Source organism: Cervus canadensis, chromosome 6, assembly GCF_019320065.1.
Source record: "Cervus canadensis isolate Bull #8, Minnesota chromosome 6, ASM1932006v1, whole genome shotgun sequence".
In the NCBI taxonomy this organism is placed as follows: Eukaryota; Metazoa; Chordata; class Mammalia; order Artiodactyla; family Cervidae; genus Cervus; species Cervus canadensis.
Window position 1 is genome coordinate 30,371,107 of NC_057391.1, and position 20,760 is coordinate 30,391,866.

Genomic DNA, 20,760 nt, shown 5'->3' on the forward strand with positions numbered 1-20,760 from the left:
GACTGAAACGACTTAACATGCACGCACAATATGCATTTATGTTTTTTTCCGTGTCTTTTCATGGCTTGATAGCTCATTTCTTTTAAGCACTGAATAATATTCCATTGTCTGGATGTTTCAAAATTTATTATTCATTCGTCAACTGAAGAACATCTTGGTTGCTTCCAAGTTTTGGTAACTAGGAATAAAGCTGCTATATACATCTATGTGTAGGCTTTTGTGTGGACATATTTTCAATTCATTTAAGTAAATACCAAGGACTATACATACAATCTGTATGTACAATAGTACATACATACTATACATACAATTGCTAGATGGCATGCTAAGAGTAGCTCAGATGGTAAGCGTAGCTCAATGCAGGAGACCCAGGTTCAATCCCTGGGTCAGGAAGATCCCCTGGAGAAGGAAATGGCAACCTACTCCAGTGTTCTTGCTTGAAGAGTTCCAGAGACAGAGGAGCCTGCCGGGCTATAGTCCACGGGGTCGCAAAGAGCCAGACACAACTGAGTGACTAACACATACACACACACGTGAAAAGAGCATGCGTGGTGTTGTAAGAGACTGCCAAACTGTCTTACAAAGTGTTTGGAACATTTTACATCTGACGAGCGAGCAATGAATGAGAGTTCTTATTGCTCCACATCCTTACAGCATTTGGCATTGCTGGTGTTTTGGATTTTGACCATTCTAATAGGCTGGCAGCAGTGTCATTGTTGTTCTAATTTGCAATTCTGTAATGACAGGTGAGTTTGAACCACTTCGTATATGCATTCATTAAACAAGTGATACTTTTGAGTGAAAAAATAACTGGCAATATGATAAAGTAAAAAACAAAACAGACACATTTTGAAATAAGCAATCTTTCCATCAGGAATAAAGAACATTGTTAAAATGTCCCCAAGAACGTGACACATAAACATACTGGTGAGTTTTGTTCAATACTACCCAGATCAGTCGTCTCTAAAAATTTTTGACAAATACATATATTTGTCCATATATATATATAACATATATAAATGCCTATATACATATATAAACACACACAACTAAAATAAAATATTTACTATTCCTACATATGAGGTACTCAGTTTTATATTCAACTCTAAACCAACTTAATATACTCTTATTTAGTTTATTTTTCAAAGGATTGATTTACCATCTAAATAAACTTCATGATTCATTAATGGGTTGCTCCAATTTAAAAATAATCAAATCAGTTGTGTGCGGTTCCAGAGAAATGCAAATCAAAACCTCAATGAGGTACCATTACACGCCAGTCAGAATGGCTGCTATCCAAAAGTATACAAGCAATAAATGCTGGAGAGGGTGTGGAGAAAAGGGAACCCTCTTACACTGTTGGTGGGAATGCAAACTAGTACAACCACTATGGAGAACAGTGTGGAGATTTCTTAAAAAACTGGAAATAGAACTGCCACATGACCCAGCAATCCCACTTCTGGGCATACACACTGAGGAAACCAGATCTGAAAGAGACACGTGCACCCCAATGTTCATCGCAGCACTGTTTATAATAGCCAGGACATGGAAGCAACCTAGATGCCCATCAGCAGACGAATGGATAAGAAAGCTGTGGTACATATACACAATGGAATATTACTCAGCCATTAAAAAGAATTCATTTGAGTCAGTTCTAATGAGGTGGATGAAACTGGAGCCCCTTATACAGAGTGAAGTAAGCCAGAAATAAAAACACCAATACAGTATACTAACGCATATATATGAAATTTAGAAAGATGGTAATGATAACCCTATATGCAAGACAGAAAAAGAGACACAGATGTATAGAACAGACTTTTGGACTCTGTGGGAGAAGGCGAAGGTGGGATGATCTGAGAGAATAGCATCAAAACATGTATATTATCAAGTGTGAAACAGATCACCAGCCCAGGTTGGATGCATGAGACAAGTGCTCGGGGCTGGTGCACTGGGATGACCCAGAGGGATGGGGTGGGGAGGGAGGTGGGAGAGGGGTTCAGGATGGGGAACACATGTAAATCCATGGCTGATTCATGTCAATGTATGGCAAAAACCACTACAATATTGTAAAGTAATTAGCCTCCAACTAATAAAAATAAATGGGAAAAAAAAACACAAAATAAAAATAGTCAAATCAAAAGAAATAATTTTTAAATGTGTAAGTTAGTAGTAACTCATAGGAAAACCTTTAAGACTGATTATGAGACTAATAGTACTGGGGGCTAAACCTCCAAACTGTCCTTGATCAAGATCTTCCACTGAAAAATTAAAACATGAAGCCAATGCTCAGGATATGATTAGTTTCCTAAATTATTTAATTTTTATGTTAAAAAGTGACTGAAATGTCCATCTGTAGTCTTCCATAGCCTCATCTTCACCAGACCTAAAAAGGAAAATCTGCCCTTGACTACCTCATCATATTAAACAGTACCATGTGTGGGCCTGCAAGATCAGGCACTTCAGTCATGCCCGACTCGTTGCGACCCTATGGACTGTAACCCGCCACTCTCCCCTGTCCACAGGATTCTCTAGAAAAGAATACTGGTGTGGGTTGTCGTGCCCTCCTCCAGGGGCTCTTCCTGACCCAGGAATCGAATCCACGTCTCCTGCATCTCCTTCATTGCAGGTAGATTCTTTACCACTGAGCCACCGGGAAGCCCCAGATAATATTCTATTTATATTTTAAACTTAACTTCAAAGTCTCTAAAAACAAGTTCCTACCTGGGACCTCTTATTTCTACTGACATTTACCTTCTTAAAATGTACATATCTCCCCCCATTCCCCCGCCCCTGTTGTTTCCTTGCTTAATTACGTCTTTTCCTTTCGTTGTTTCACCTTCCCTTCCCATCTTCCCTTCTTTCTTTCCTTCCATGTCCTCCTCTTCCTTTCTCCCTTCTTTCCTTCCTCTTTGTCTTTTTTTTTCTCTCTGTCCTTTTCCACTCCCTCATTTCTTTCTTACTTCTCTTTTTCTCTCTCCCATGTCCATATCTTTGCTACAACATCTATATCTAGTATTTTTCTTTCAATTCATTCGTAAAGTTTCACTGTAGTTTGAACATCTCTTTATCTCTCAAATTGACTTTTCAACTTACATTCTTATGGCAGTGATTGTAAGTGAGGGATTATTTCCTCATATATACTATTAGAGAGGACAATAAAAAATTTCCATACTTAAAGTTTGTGTGTGTGTGCATGTGTGTTCAAAATAAAACCTGAATTCTCAGAATTTCAGAGAATGCTACCAACTTACTTCCTGAAAGTCAATTTTGACAGGGAGAAAAAAGAGCAAGCATAGAACAATAGAAGAAAGGAGAAACACCCCAAAACCCCCCGTCTCACTCCCATTAAGAAGAAAGGGGGAAATGAGGATACTTTGGCATTTGGGTCTGGCTCTGGTGAAAGAGTCATGTATTCCTTTCAAGAAGCTCAGCATCCTTATGTGAAACACCAACAGTCTAAAAGCAAAGAATAGAAAGACAATTATGAGTTGACTACATCGTGTTATTTCACCACAAAAGCCAATTTCCTGTGTTACATCTTCCTAGAAAATCTTCCTAACTCATTTTAAGCCCAGAGTCCTGGTTCCTAGAACTTAAAGATAAAATAGATTCAAGCAAGATTACTGCTTTCTACTGCAAGTAAAATCTGTTTCTATTTCGGTTCTGCTCTGAGGTAGAAGAGACAGCATTCAGCTTCTCATGATAACCTAACTTTCAGCTTGGATTAAGTCATTTAACCTTCCTTCTGTGTATATTATATAAAGTACCACCTCATGCAACTAGCACTTGGGGAAATTGGAAGGTTAAGTACAATACGAATGTGAAATGCTTTGAAAAATTTAACACAGATTTATAAATACACAGTTTTTATAAACCAATGAAAATACCTATCCTGGAAATATAATCATATTCTACCTCCACGGTTTGTTACCCGGCAACAAATTGGGTATGTAAAAACTTAACAACTTGAAATATTTCATATGCAAGATCAAAACCTGCAAGTTTTCTGCCCACCACCTGTACCCTACAACACCCACAGAAGAGATCACTTAGAAAGGAAGGGAAATTAATTTAGCACCATGAAGGTGCTAAGTGCTGTTCGGAATAATATATTCAAAATAACACATGGAAATAATAAAAATCCTCTCTTGCTTATTCCTCCCTGAGGCAAAAGTTTGATTTGTTTTTTCTTCTTCGGAGTCTGTGTGCCCCATTGTTTACCAGGTATTTGCAATGTTTGATGTGTAGACAAATTTTTTCAATCTTTCAAAACTATAAAACATTGACACGAAGGTATTTTTTTTTAAAGTTGGTTTTATTTCCCCCTCTGGTGTTGGGGATGTGAGACTGCTTTGTTGGGCCGCTGGAGACAAGCTAAAATAGCTCACCAAAGGGAGGGGAAATCACAGAACAGAGGGAGTGGATTCTGAGGCAAGGAAAACTATTCAATAAGATACACCTCCGGAGCCACAGAGGAGGACAGGTAATCTGATCCCTGGCGGTAGCTATATCAGTTGCACCAAGTTCAATTGCATCTCTGTTTTACTTTCAGATTTCAAAACTTAAATCAGAGTTATTAACCAATAAACAAAATATACAATAAGAAAAGACTCTGAATTCAGTCCTGCAGTTGGATACTGGAAATCAGCCTTAAGACGCAGCACCTCATTATTTATAAAGCAGAGGCTACTGGCAGGAGTATATATGTTACATTTGTACACTCTGGTCAAGCATGTATAGAAATCATTCATTCTTTCTTTCCACTTTCTTTCAAATACAAATTTATAGTCAGTTGGTGACCAGAAAATCACATCTAGAAACTACCTTTAATAAGTACAAGTTTCTCCTAAACAGAAATATGAATTTCCTTCCTTTTTTAACCTGCTAACCCTTTCCCTAGTCCCTAGTTTCCCAACATAGTATCAAAAGGAGACTAGATTTAACTCCAAAATACTTTAACAAACTTCAACAAAAAGCAGCACTGTACTGGGCCACTTAGAGCCTCCCTGACATATATTAATAGAATTTGTAGCTTAAAATATATGTTTACATTTTTTTTAGCAAAAGAGAGAAAATATTTTTAGATGGAAAGCCTTAGTTACGTAGCTACATGCATAATGACACAGATGTCCTTCTGGCCCTGTGAATGAAATAAAAGCTCCAGCCAGCCATTCTATTTTTAACACCTCTGAAGACTTATTTGTAAATGTATGAGTTACATTATAAGGGCCATGACACATCACATTTTCATAATAAAGATTTGGATGCGTTCGTTTTGCAACTATACCCAGATAATATGCATTCATGTCCACCTGGCTTTACTTTCTCAATTTTGGGTGTGCATGTATGCATATGTGTGTGTACATGTATTTCATATTTTTGAGTATAACTGCTACAGGAGTCCCTGATGCCTTGGTGTCATTGGAAGTTTTATTGTAGTTATATATTCTGTACAGGAGTGATGGAAAGATGGGGTTAAACAAATAGAAAATAAAATCCCCATCTTTAATTGTTGTTTTACAACTGGCTTCTTAGCTACCAAAGGTGATGGTTTCGGCTGCCTGTTTCTGCCAGCTGCTCCAGTGGTGATTTCATATCATGGACTTCTTTGTTGACAGGTACACGCTGCTATTAGACACTGTGTCTGAGGGGTTTTTCTGCAGGAAAGTAAAGAAAGTACATTAGGAGCACACACAGCTCCTTCACCAAACCAACACCACTTTGGATAATGATACTTGTCACCGGCTTCAAGTAACAAGGAGTCATTCAGTTCCCATATGTTTATGTAAAATTTCTCATATAATGGACTGTTTCCCAGGCCAAGTTCATTTAACTTTACAAAACGTAGTTACTTCCAACTGGCAGATCTTGAAAACAGCCCCACAACTAATCAAACAAAACAGTGAACTTAGCGGGGAGGTTAGCAGGAAGGTGGAGGTTATGTCTATAAACATATACAAATGTACACATGTGTGTTAATATTTAACTGCTATTTCTGATGCATGATGTCAAATGACAAACATGGCTATGATTTGAGGTGCGATTTCACTCACTGCATGTATCTTTTCTCCTGTTTAACTTTCAAAAGCCAGTTCAAGGGACAATGGAGGTGTTTCCTCCGCCTAATCCAGCCCTGGGTCCAGGGCTGAGGCCACCAGGCAGGATAGACAAGGCCCAGCACCAGTGCCAGGTGAAGATCACCCTGCAGGGAACCACAGCACACCAACAGAGGCTGCGTTTCCTTTCCATTTATGAAACGTCTCTCTGCTCTTAAAGAAAAGGAAACAATTGCATCCCCCCTACTTCCTGCTCTTCTGTTAAATATTTCAGTCAACATTCCCTGGGATATTTTTTGGCAGAGACTCTATTCTGCTGCTTTGGGTAGATGTTTGATACACCCTTACAAAATAACATTTTTGAGTTTTAGGATTTTTCCGTCTCTCTGTGAAGGCTCCATCACGTCCCCTCAATCCTATAGATAACAATAATAAAATATAAGACACGAAGGGGGCTCAGAGATCATCTACAGAGTTTAACTTCTTCATTTTGCAAATGGGGAAACCGAATCCAAGAGAAGAAAGTTATAAGCCTACGATCCCACAGCCAATTTGTGGCAGAACAACAAAAACGACAGCCAGGTCTCACTGACTCCAAAGTCTGGATTGGTTTTCCTCGAACGTTGCTTCTGGGGTGCCCCACATAAAGCAATCATACGATTACTTTGATTTGCTTTCTTTCATGACTTGCAAGGGCAAACCCACCTTTCATGTAGATATCATATGTACTTGAACAGGATTGTATACACCCAGCAGGTATTTAAGAAATGTTTGATAACATGAAGAAGTATCTAGTGTTCTCTGTGAAAAGTGTTTTGTTTTTTTTTTTTCCTTAATTTTTTTTCAAATGATGAAAAAAATACAAAAAACATTCAAGGAAAGGAAAGTAGAAAAGCTGTCCTTTGTAAAGTTAACCCTTTCTCCAAGCCTGGATGTTATGAACTTATGGTTAACCTTTTTAATGTTCTGCTTACCCTCCGAGCTTGGTATCCTTTCTCTACACTTAAGCCTGGAACATAAAATTTTGGTATCCCATTTGCAAGGGTGAAGGAGTTAGAAATAAAATGTTCTCAAAACTGCACAGCAAGTCACTGTGACCCATGTTGAGCATAGCAAAAGGATGCCTCCCTCACTCTCTAGAACACATAACCACTTCAGTTTATAAACATTTGTAGGACCGTGGGGTGTTGCTTTCCCTCTATTTAGGAATGTTTGATGCAACAGCAAAGCACTTCCAATCCTGTTGCTTTGGTGTGAAACTGTGCAGAAATATTGCCTGGTACGTGTGGAATATAAAGACAGATTTTTCAAAATACAACATGGCAGTCAGAAGCATTTATCTTGTTTAGTCTGTGTGGTATTTAAGGGAAAGTCCCATCAGGAAGACATTGTTTAAATGTAGATCATTCCCTTGAATTGGGAGCAAATGTTCACTCTAGAAAACCATTGGGTAAAAGATTCTGGAGGTTTATTTTTAAGGATTTTATTTAATATATACAAATCAGGAAGAATATTATGAAAACAATCCGTATAAATGCAACTATTTTATTAATACTATATAAAATATCTTCCTAGGCAAATATTTCCATAAAAGTTAAAAGCATCATTTGAGAATTATGACAATTTAAAAAATCCATAGAGGTAGGATATCTCCTTTTCTGTATTTTCCATTCAAACGCCAGGGTTTTTTTTCTTTTTCCTTTTAAGAAATCCCAGTTATTACTAAGGAAAAGACGCAAGGGCACTTAATGACAAACATTCTAACTTCAAAGCCAAAAAGTAGACCAAAATAGAAAATAAATTGGGTTTCAATGAATCATTTCACCCACTAATACAAGCTCTGCTGAGGATACGTCAGGCCCTGGCTTGATAAAGGAAAACTTTGAAATAATCAATGTGATTGACACTCAAGGGTAACAAACCCTTCATTTTTCATATAATTGAGAATTTTTTGATTGTCAAAAGAACATACTTCATGTGTTCCTAAAAATAACACACAATACCATACTGTAACATCCCAGAAGTTTACTTCATTTTTATATACTGCATGTGTTATTAATCATATTATTAATATTAAAAATGAAATAAAACATAATCAAGGCTCCATTCCCAACAAGTTATAATTAAATAAATGCCACATTCCTGATTGTGCTAAGGCCAATTAAATCTAATTTCTCTTCTGTTTCCATACATAGGCTGCAGCTGGATGTGCAATCCAGGGGTAATTAATTGCCACCAACTGCCTTCCTCTAAAACAGGGGTGTCTGAAACTGGTAGCAAAACATGTGCCCCAGAGACCAAAACAGAGCCTAATGCTCTTTAGGATGTTCGTGGTTCTTTAATGACCCAGAGTAAATTTTTTCCCTCCACAAGCTGCCATCCGTTTTGTCTGTCTCTTGTGCATAGAACGACTCAGGGTTCTGGGTTTCATTAACGAATTCAGACTAGTAAGAAAGCCAGAGGCAAGGCAGAAAGGGTCACCCCTACAGGAGTGGCAACCTCACCCTGAAAAGTCTATGCCAGGACAAGAAACTCCAAATGTGTCCAGTTTAAGTGAAGACTTCCATTTCTATCAGAAAATAATTTACCACTTGGAAAAGGTATTTGAGAAAGGCAAGGTATAGATTTTATTCTTTAGAATTAGGCTTCAAAAGAGGCCTCAGAGTGGCCCAATAATTGTTAAAAGTATATTCTTGGTGAAAATATTAGAAACTCTGTTCAGGGATAGAAACTTGATCGTGCATACATTCATAGATTCTTACAGCTGGAAGAAACTACAAGAGGCTAAGAATCTGCCTGCAAAGCAAGAGACCTGGGTTTGATCCCTGGGTCAGGAAGATCCCCTAGAGTTAGGAAGTGGTAACTCACTCCAGTATTCTTGCCTGAAGAATTCCATGGACAGAGGAGCCTGGCAGGCTACATTCCATAGGGAGGCAAAGAGTCAGACATGACTAAGCAACTAACACTTTCACTTCCTCTTAAGGACAGGCTGCTTCTAGCCTATTCCTAACAAATGAAGATTGAATCTACTTTTAAAATCTTAGCAACAGAATATACCTTTCTTGCTACCTAACCTGATATTTAATGATTCTATTATAAAAAATAATGCATTTAATCTGAAATCATCCTGCTGGACCAGTTTACTGGGTAAGAAGGAACAGTTTGTTTTCCATCTTTACCTTTAGAGGTAAAGATTATTTTTCAGCCTCACCATTCTCTTCTGCAAGCTACATATCTCAATCCCTTAGCCTTTTAGGTCTAAATTCTCCACACCACTCTTCATTTGTAGAAGCTGGATTAAGACCCAATCAGAAGCTGAACAACACTCAACACAGAGATTGTTTTGTATCCCCTAAGCTGCTGCTGCTAAGTCGCTTCAGTCGTGTCCGACTCTGTGCGACCCCATAGATGGCAGCCCACCAGGCTCCTCCGTCCCTGGGATTCTCCAGGCAAGAACACTGGAGTGGGTTGCCATTTCCTTTTCCAATGCATGAAAGTGAAAAGTGAAAGCGAAGTCGCTCAGTCGTGTCTGACTCTTCGCGACCCCATGGACTGCAGCCCACCAGGCTCCTTCGTCCATGGGATTTTCCAGGCAAGAGCACGGGAGTGGGGTGCCATTGCCTTCTCCGATCCCCTAAGCTAGACTATTTTAATACTTGCAGTATCTTGCTTGATTTTAGATACTTAGTCTGTGTCAGGGCTTCCCTGGTGGCTCAGCGGTAAAGAATCCGCCTGCCAGTGCAGGAGATGCAGTTTCGATCCCTTGGTTGAAAAGAACTCCTAGAGAAGGAAACGGCAACCCACTCCAGTATTCTTGCCTGGGAAGTCCTGTGGAAAGAAGAGTCTGGCGGCCTGCAGTCCACGGGGTTGCTCAGAGTCAGACACAACTTGGTGACTAAACCACCACCATTCTGCGCTGCTGACAACTGGCTTACTACCCACAATGAGAGCTTTTTGTCACATCTCCAAAAATTTACACAATCCCCATCCCCTCCATGCAAGCTTAGCTGTTTTACCCAAGGGGACTTCCTCTTTCGGAATCTTTCTATTTATCTCTGACAATGCCTTGCAGTTTATGAAAGTTATCCTTAATTTGGATGGTTGCTTTCAGGGTCATCCTCAAGCTTGGGATCAATTTCTCTCTATTCTTTTCTTTTTGGATATTTATAAAAGTATTAGACAAAAATGGTACATGAGTTGGCCCCTAAAGTATTCCCCTAGCTTGAAGCTGAGTTACTGATAATCACTCTTCAAACAAACTCTGCATTTAACCTCTTCATGCTGATATTTTCCATTTCATCTGGATTTCCACATTACATATATACCTTTATACCCTCGGTCAAACCCTGTGAGGATGTATTTATTATAAAATGTGTGTATGTTTCTCTGTGGGAATATGCAGTAAATTAAGATGTCCTTCTGAGATCAGTAAAGCTGTGGCCTGGAATGCTATAGCATTTAACCACAGGTTTGATCCAACCTCCTTTGTAAATCACCTTGGGCATGCGCTGTCTGAAATATGTACATGAATTATTGCCTTATTTTCATACTGTGGGTATTGTTTATTATGGAAGGGCCATTAACCCTGTAAGATGCAGATAATCTTCCACTTGCTTGTCTACAGCAGAAGATCATTTACTGTCACCCTGATTAAATATATTATGACAGCAAAGCTAGTAATGCGCAAGGTATGGGCAAAGAAAGAACATGCTTCACACACTCTCTCTGCCGCTCTCTGCAGAACAGTATCTGTATCTAATTTGCTACTTTTCAAATAAAGAACATCATATTACCAGAAGCCATTTTACCCTTATATGCTCACATACATTGGTCTCCAGAGAAAACCAGGACAATGGATTTCTATAAAAATTGTATTTACAAAGTAACAGTCCTGATTAAGTTTATTATTAGTGCCCAGAGTTTGTGTACTCCTGATGCCTCAAACACTGAACTCAAGGTTTCTCCTTTAGTACAAGCAATAAAACAAACCTCAGGCTGACCTTCTTAAGACAAGCACTAAAATAATGGTATTCCCCAACTTACTTTTAAACCCAAGCCTGCGACAAAAGCTTGAACGTGATCCACGAGGGTACACAACAACGCATCTCACACACACATGTACATAAAGATACATTATAAATTACATTTCCCACATCCTGTCTCTATACACACACACAAGCTGCTATAATTTAGTTATTTACTATGTACTACTAGTGGTGTAAAATGTCATTTTCTAAGAATACATTCGAGGCTTAAGTCAGCAGTTTTATGATATCATTTGCACTGGGAAAACATTAAAGGCTCAATATTTAATAAACATAATAAACATCCCCATGAAACAAATTGTTCATAAACTACCTGTTTAATTTTTCAGGGTTCCTGAACCACATATTTTCTTATTAGTTGTGAGCCTGCTGGGTTGGAGGATAGATAGGGCCTGTCAGGGATAGAATATAATGTAGCGGTTTTATGAATTATTTCTGTGAGGAAAAGCCTATTACAGCTGACAAGAGGGTGATGATATTAGCCCATCATCATTCAGATGGCACCACCCTTCCCCCTTTCATCCGTCAGGCCTCGTGTATGGGGGCTGTAAGCCACACCGTCTTTGCATAGCCAACACAAAGACGGATTCTACTCTTTTTCTGAGTCCATGAAACATTTAGTGTTTCATTTTGAACATGGCAGATGACAGAAACAAATGGCCTAATGAATCTCGCTTATTGTCCCTTGCAAATCTGAGGATGAGCTAAAAGTAAAATCTCTGTTTCTTTGCTCTTTTTTTAAATTTCTTTACTCCTTTTTTTTTTCCCCCCTTTTTGATGGATTTCTTCTCCCTGGAAAAATCTCTGTTGCATTCTAAATGGACGAAGTTATAGAATTATTTTCATAAACAGGTTGCTTGATTTGGAAACCAATTGCACAGCTCCTTCATAATCCTTTTCTTGATCATCTCTCGATAAGGAACTTTTGGGACAATCAATTTTCACCCATCCTGTGGCCTTATAAAATGTAAATACAACAGGGGGCAAGATGAGAACAAAAAATAACAAGTAAATACTTACTGTATTGGGGGAAAATGGCAATGACTTGTCAATAAGAATTGATGACAATAAGGACTAATTACCTTTGTTTTATTTAAAGGAAAATTCAGTCTGCAGTACCTATTTATACACTATTTGGCTGAACTTTACAGCTTTTGTTGTTACTTTTTTAGGTGCATTTACTTTAAATATGACATTGAGGTTTATAAGGGATTTTCTAGGTGGAGCTGCTCTGGGAAATAATGAAAAAGAAGGAAATGACTCTACTCACTAATGACATTATTCTCTTATTTGCTATTTTGAAAACCTTGTGGGTAGAACTGAACACAGGCAGTGCTGCTTTGGTAGTCTGAAAAATACCACCTGTTAAGAGATTTCCTTTATGCTTTTTGCTGCTCTGTTTAAAGGAAAGTCTTGTCCCTGGTGCTTGCTTCTCTTTCTTCAGCATCTAACAGTGCCAAATGCCATGTTTTCCCAGCAGACCACAGCATCGAGGCCACGCGCCTGTATCATATATGCATACTTTCAACAAAACACAAGAGCATAGTTGTTGAGAAACGTGCGTTTAACTTTGCAAAAAAGAAAAAGGAAAAAAGTTCAGAGTTGGGCTAAAAATAGACTGGTAGAAATTAGTACGAGAAAAAGAGAAGAATTTCTCCTCCAGCTCCTTGCCATTCCTCAGCCTTTTTTTGCATTTTCCTCTGACTCTATAATGGATTTTTAACAGCCATTGGAGTTGTCAAGTAAATTTTTCTTAGTTCAAGTATGTACAATTGATCCTGATAGATGTTAATAGCTCCCAAACTAAGGCAGAGTCTGCAGTCAACATACAGGAATAACAATTCTGTGGTTAAAAAAAGAGAAAATTTGACAACTGATGCCATAATATAGGCCAGAAGCACTCCAGGTCAAATTTCCTTAGTTTTGGGAGTAAAATTTCACCAGTGATACCCCTAAGTTTATAACATTAGTTATATTATGACTCAATTTTTTAACATGTAGGTTTAGATAACTTCATAATAGGTTATTTCCAAAATATGAAATTCAGCAAGCTACTTTTGAAAAAAATGGATATAAATATATCAATTTTTTTTATTTTTATAATTTCCTTTTAGAAAGAAAGCACTACATAAAAGTTTGATTTTTAATACTAGTGTTACAAATTGCACTAATTGAATTTTTGCTAGTTATCAAGATTATGACATTAAAAAGACCCAGAATTACCAAAGCAATCTTGAGGAAAAAGACCAAAGCTGGAAACATAACCCTCCCAGATTTCAGTTAATGTAAAAAGCTACAGTAATCAAAATACAATATGGGTACAAAACAGATATATGGTTCAATGGAACAGAATAGAGAACCCAGAAACAGATCCACACACCTATGGTCAATTACCTTTGACAAAGAAGACAAGAATGTAAATGGGAAAAAGAGTCTTTTCAGAAGATAGCTCTGGGAAAGTTGGACAGTTGCATGTAAACCAATGAAGTGAGAACATAACCTCACATCACATACAAAGATAACCTCAGAATGGTTTAAAGACTTAAATATAAAGATACCATAAAACTCCTAAAAGAGATTATAGGCAAAACACTCTCTGACACAAATCATACCAATGTTTTCTTAGGTCAGTGTCCCAAGGCAATAGAAATAAAAGCAAAAATAAACAAATGAGACCTAAGCAAACTTACAAGCCTTTGAAAAGCAAAGGAAACCATAAAAAAAAAAAAAAAAGAAAGAAATGAGACAACCTATGAAAAGGGAGAAAATATTTGCAAATGATGTGATTGACAAGGACTTAATATCCAAAATACACAAAAAGCTCATACAATTAAAGAACAAAAAAGACAAACAACCCAATCAAAAAATGGACAGAAGACCTAAACAGATATTTTTTAAAGAAGACCATATTTTCTAAAGATGGCCAATAAGCACTTGAAAATATGGTCATCTTTGCTAATTATGAGAAAGGCAAATCAAAACTACAGTGAGGTACCACCTCACACCAATCAGAACAGACATCACTAAAAAGTCTATAAACAACAAATGCTGGAGAGGGTGAGGATCCCATACTGTTGGTGGGAATGCAAGTCGGTGTGGCCACTAAAGAAAACAGTATGGAGGTTCCTCAGAAAACTAAAAAAAAGACCATATGATCTAGCAATCCCATTCCTGAGCATATATCTGGAGAATAACACAGTTCAAAAATATACATGCACCCCAATGTTCATTGCAGAGCTGTTTACAATAGCCAAGATATGGAAGCAACCTAAATGTCCATTGGTGGATGAATGGATAAAGAAGATGTGGTACATATATACAACAGAATACTATTCATCCATAAAAGGAATAAAATAATGCCATTTGCAGTCACATGGATGCAACCAGAGATTATCATACTAAGTGAAATAAATCAGACAAAGACAAATGCCATATGATATCATTTACATATGGAATCTAAAAGAACCTATCTATGAGATAGACACAGACTCACAGACATAGAGAATAGACTTGTGGTTGCCAAGGGGGAGATGGGGGAGGGGAGGCATGAACTAGTAGTTTGGGGTTATTAGATGCAAACAATTACATACAGAATGGATAAACAACAAGCTCCAACTACATAGCATAGGGAACGATATTCAATATCCTGAGACAAACCATGATAGCAAAGAATATTAAAAAAAAAGTATATATGTGTAAAACTGTCACTTGTACGTACAGCAAACATTAACATTATATTGTAAAACAAATATACTTCATAAAAATAAAATTAAATTTTAAAAAGATTATGACATTAGAAAATAAAATATAAATGTACTTCAATTACTTTTATTATGCTCTTGAGTAGTTGATTTCAACAATATTTGCTTTTTCCAAAAGGAAACATTTTATAACTAATGGACATTTATTTCAAAAGTGTTTAACAATAAGAGACTTTTACAATCCAAATATACCAGAGATTGAAATCTAGTGAAGAAGGTCAGTTGTACAAATAGAACATTTGGAAATATTTCAGTCTAATAATTTAGTGCCATCTTCTTCATCATTATCTAATGCCCTTTTGGACTTCTTGTCAGTCTCTGAGCCTAGCCTAAGTACCAGGTAGAATTGAACATTTTTTATTTGAAAAAATCAATGAATATCTTATTTTTATTTCTATCTCCTGCATATTATCAGGCTAATAGAAAAAAAAACATGGTTTGCTAATGAAAATGTATATCAATTTATTTTCATACAGCAAAACGAGCAAAACCTAGAATTAAAAAGAAGTAGAAGAAATAGATTTGTCTCCATAAACTGGCCTTGCTTCCTAAAAGACTGAACATATTAAGTGATGCTCAATGGTATCACAGTAAAAGAAATCTCCCAGGAACTAAGGTAGTGCCTCATCCTCTGGTTTCCATCATTTTACCATCAAGGCAGATACATTTGTTTCCAACTTTGATGTACTTTCTAGTTAATCAGTTCAGACCAAACTTTTAATGTTAGTAAAGGGCATCCTTTTAAACTTCATAGAAACACATATGTTCAGGAAAATGGTAGCATATTTCTTGTTAAAAATAGATGTAATATTGCAAAATTATTAAGCAACTGAAGTTGGATTGAGGAAATGAGAAGTGAGGCAGCGTATCCGTGTATAGTTGTTAAAAGTAAAAGGTCATTGGCCAGGTGATATTGAGTATAACCATATGAAACTATTGTTTTTTAGATCAGAAATGGTTGAAAGAATTGCAATTTTATACAGTTCAACATAATTAGATTCATTTATAATAAGCACAGATTGTGCATTTCCTTAAAAAAAGAAGTACATAAAATTGGTCAAAGGTATCTTGAAGAATGATGAGCTATATGTGACAAGAATGTCGAGAAAACAAACTGAAAATTCTACAAGGTTAGAATAAGTAGAATTATAACAATAGATTCTTAGAGCTGAGACAAGCAGTCAGTATCATATTCCTCAAGACAGAAAGCATTTGGATAGTCTTAAGAAAATGTGGTCCAATGGAGAAGGGAATGGCAAACCACTTCAGTATTCTTGCCTTGAGAACCCCATGAACAGTATGAGAAGGCAAAATGATAGGATACTGAAAAAGAAACTCCACAGGTGCCCAATATGCTACTGGAGATCAGTGGAAAAATAACTCCAGAAAGAATGAAGGGATGGAGCCAAAGCAAAAACAATACCCAGTTGTGGATGGGACCGGTGATAGAAGCAAGGTCTGATGCTGTAAAGAGCAATATTGCATAGGAACCTGGAATGTTAGGTCCATGAATCAAGGCAAATCGGAAGGGGTCAAACAGGAGAAGGCAAGAGTAGATGTCAACATTCTAGGAATCAGCGAACTAAAATGGACTGGAATGGGTGAATTTAACTCAGATGACCATTATATCTACTACTGTGGGCAGGAATCCCTTAGAAGAAATGGAGTAGCCATCATGGTCAACAAAACAGTCTGAAATGCAGTACTTGGATGCAATCTCAAAAACAACAGAATGATCTCTGTTCATTTCCAAGGCAAACCATTCAATATCACGGTAATCCAAGTCTATGCCCCAACCAGTAATGCTGAAGAAGCCGAAGTTGAACGGGTCTATGAAGACCTATAAGACCTTTTAGAACTAACACCCAAAAAAAGATGTCTTTTCCATTATAGGGGACTGGAATGCAAAAGTAGGAAGTCAAGAAACACCTGGAGTAACAGGCAAATTTGGCCATGGAGTATGGAATGAAGCAGGGCAAAGGCTAATAGAGTTTTGCCAACAGAATGCACTGGTCATAGCAAACACCCTCTTCCAACAACACAATACAAGACTCTACACATGGACATCACCAGATGGCCAACACCAAAATCAGATTGATTATATTCTTTGCAGCCAAAGATGGAGAAGCTCTATACAGTTAGCAAAAACAAGACTGGGAGTTGACTGTGGCTCAGATCATGAATTCCTTATTGCCAAATTGAGAATTAAAATGAAGAGAGTAGGGATAACCACTAGACCATTCAGGTATGACCTAAATCAAATCCCTTATGAATATACAGTGGAAGTGAGAAATAGATTTAAGGGAGTAGATCTGATAGATGAGAGCCTGATGAACTATGGACAGAGGTTCGTGACATTGTAGAGGAGACAGGGATCAAGACCATCCCCATGGAAAAGAAATGCAAAAAGGCAAAATGGTTGTCTGAGGAGGCCTTACAAATAGCTGTGAAAAGAAGAGAAGCAAAAAGCAAAGGAGAAAAGGAAAGATATTCCCGTTTGAATGCAGAGTTCCAAAGAATAGCAATGAGAGATAAGAAAGCCTTCCTCAGCAATCAGTGCAAAGAAATAGAGGAAAACAATAGAATGGGAAAGACTAGAGATCTCTTCAAGAAAATTAGAGATACCAAGGGAACATTTCATGCAAAAATGGGCTCAATAAAGGACAGAAATGGTATGGACTTAACAGAAGCAGAAGATATTAAGAAGAGGTGGCAAGAATACACAGAGGAACTGTACAAAAAAGATCTTCATGACCCAGATAATCACAATGGTGTGGTCACTCACCTAGAGCCAGACATCCTGGAATGTGAAGTCAAGTGGGCCTTAGAAAGCATCACTACGAACAAAGCTAGTGGATGTGATGGAATTCCAGTTGAGCTATTTCAAATCCTGAAAGATGATGCTGTGAAAGTGCTGCACTCAATATGCCAGCAAATTTGGAAAGCTCAGCAGTGGCCACAGGACTGGAAAAGGTCAGTTTTCATTCCAATCCCTAAAAAAGGCAATCTGAAAGAGCGCTCAAACTACCACACAATTACACTCATCTCACACGCTAGCTAAGTAATGCTCAAAATTCTCCAAGCCAGGCTTCAGCAATACGTGAACCGAGACTGTCCAGATGTTCAAGCTGGTTTTAGAAAAGGCAGAGGAACCAGAGATCAAATTCCCAACATCTGTTGGATCATCAAAAAAGCAAGAGAGTTCCAGAAAAACATCTATTTCTGCTTTATTGGCTACGCCAAAGCCTTCGACTGTGTGGATCACAATAAACTGTGGAAAATTCTGAAAGAGATGGCAATACCAGACCACCTGACCTGCCTCTTGAGAAACCTGTATGCAGGTCGGGAAGCAACAGTTAGAACCGGACATGGAACAACAGACTGGTTCCAAATAGGAAAAGGAGTACATCAGGGCTATATATTGTCACCCTGCTTATTTAACTTATATGCAGAGTACATCATGAGAAACGCTGGGCTGGAGGAAGCACAAGCTGGAATTAAGATTTCCGGGAGAAATATCAATAACGTCAGATATGCAGATGACACCACCCTTATGGCAGAAAGTGAAGAGGAACTAAAAAGCCTCTTGATGAAAGTGAAAGAGGAGAGTGAAAAAGTGGCTTATAGCTCAACATTCAGAAAACTGAGATCATGGCATCTGGTCCCATCACTTCATGGCAAATAGATGGGGAAACAGTGGAAACAGTGGCTGACTTTATTTTTTTGGGCTCCAAAATCACTGCAGATGGTGACTGCAGCCATGAAATTAAAAGACGCTTACTCCTTGGAAGCAAAGTTATGCCCAACCTAGATAGCATATTATAAAGCAGAGACATTACTTTGCCAACAAAGGTCCATCTACTCAAGGCTATGGTTTTCCCAGTGGTCATATATGGATGTGAGAGTTGGACTGTGAAGAAAGCTGAGCGCCTAAAAATTGATGCTTTTGAACTGTGGTGTTGGAGAAGACTCTTGAGAGTCCCTTGGACTGCAAGGAGATCCAACCAGTCCATCCTAAAGGAGATCAATCCTGGGTGTTCATTGGAAGGACTGATGCTGAAGCTGAAACCCCAATACTTTGGCCACCTCATGTGAAGAGTTGACTCATTGGAAAAGACTCTGATGCTGGGAGGGATTGGGGGCAGGAGGAGAAGGGGACGACAGAGGATGAGACGGCTGGATGCCATCACTGACTCGATGGGCATGAGTTTGAGTGGACTCCAGGAGTTGGTGATGGACAGGGAGGCCTGGCGTGCTGCGATTCATGGGGTCGCAAAGAGTCAGACACAACTGAGTGACTGAACTGAACTGAAGATAATCCCAAATTCTGAAACACTTAATGTTTTGCCCATGATGTTTCCTTACATATATTGTTCCCTGTATCTAGAATGCCTGGCAACACTACTCATACTTCATGACCCAGTTCATTAGTTCCTTTTATATATCACTTTGCATTTTACACTATAATTATTCAGATGCTGATCTTTTTCACTGAGTGGCAATATCTTCAAGAGCAGGGTTGCTATCTTTTTTTTTGTTTCTGCCCTTCTCATGAGTACTGTACCTCACATAGAGTGGATGGTCAATGCATGGTTGCTGAGAAGATAATTTTTTTCACATTTTAAACGAAAGATTAGGACTATTGTCAATCAATTTTTGTGTTTTCAATTATATAGAACTATATTGGGCTAATAAAATTAGAAACAAAATAAAGCTAGAGATTATAATCAAGGAGGACTTTATAAATTAAATATATAACTGAATGTATATATTATAAAATGTACCAGATATCCAAAAGGCATACAAATGTTAAAATGTACACTGATGTACCAGGACTAAAAAATAAAACATGACGTATGGTTAAGTGTCTTTGTTTTGTATCCAATTTTTCTCTTCCTTGGTCTTCTGAGTAATCACTGTGTTAAATATGGTTATTATTTCTATGCAAACATTTACTTATATATTCACTACATGCTTGCATTGAATATATAGATGGCTTTGGGTGGTAGGAATATTTTAGCAAATTAATCTTTCCATTTCAATGACAAGGTAAATCTGATTTATTTGTATCTTTTTCAATTTCCTACATTGGTGTTTTATAGTATTCAGCAGACAGATCATTCACTTCCCACATTAAATTTATTACAAAATATTGCACTGTTTTTGATGCTTTTATTAATACAGATAGGATTTTCTTTATTTCTTTTTCAGATGGTGCATTGTTAGTGTGTAAAAATGCAACTGATTTTTGTGTGTTGATTTTGTATCATGCAACTTTACTGAATTTGTTTACTAACAGTTTTTCTTTTTTTTCCTAGTGGAGTCTTACTGATTTCTGTGTAAGAGATTATATCATCTGCAAATGGAAACAATTTTGCTTCATCTTTTCCAATTTGGATGTCTTTTATTTATTTTTCTTGCCAAACTGACCAGGCTAGGCCATCCAGTACAATGAGATTGGGTACTCAAACAGTAGTGAGATTGGGTATCATGTCCTGCTCCTGATCTGAGAGGAAAACTTTCAACCTTTCACCGCTGAGTATGTTAGCTGTGGGTTTTTATTATGTCGAGGCATGTTTCTTTCATACGCAATTAACTGAGGTTGGTTTTTTTTTTTAATCATGAAACGGTGTTGTATCTAGTAAATCTATTGAGAGGATCATAAGATGTTTTACTTTCATTTGCTCTATTAATATAATGTATCATATTTATTGATTTCTCTATGTTAAACCATTCTTGCATCCACGGGATGAATTCCACTTGATCATGGTCTGATCCCTCTATGTACTGCTGAATTTGGTTTGCTGGTATTTTGTTGAAAATTTACCACGGATATTGACCTATTGTTATTGTTATTGCATTTCTTGTATTGTCTTTCTTCAGCTTTATATCAAGCTA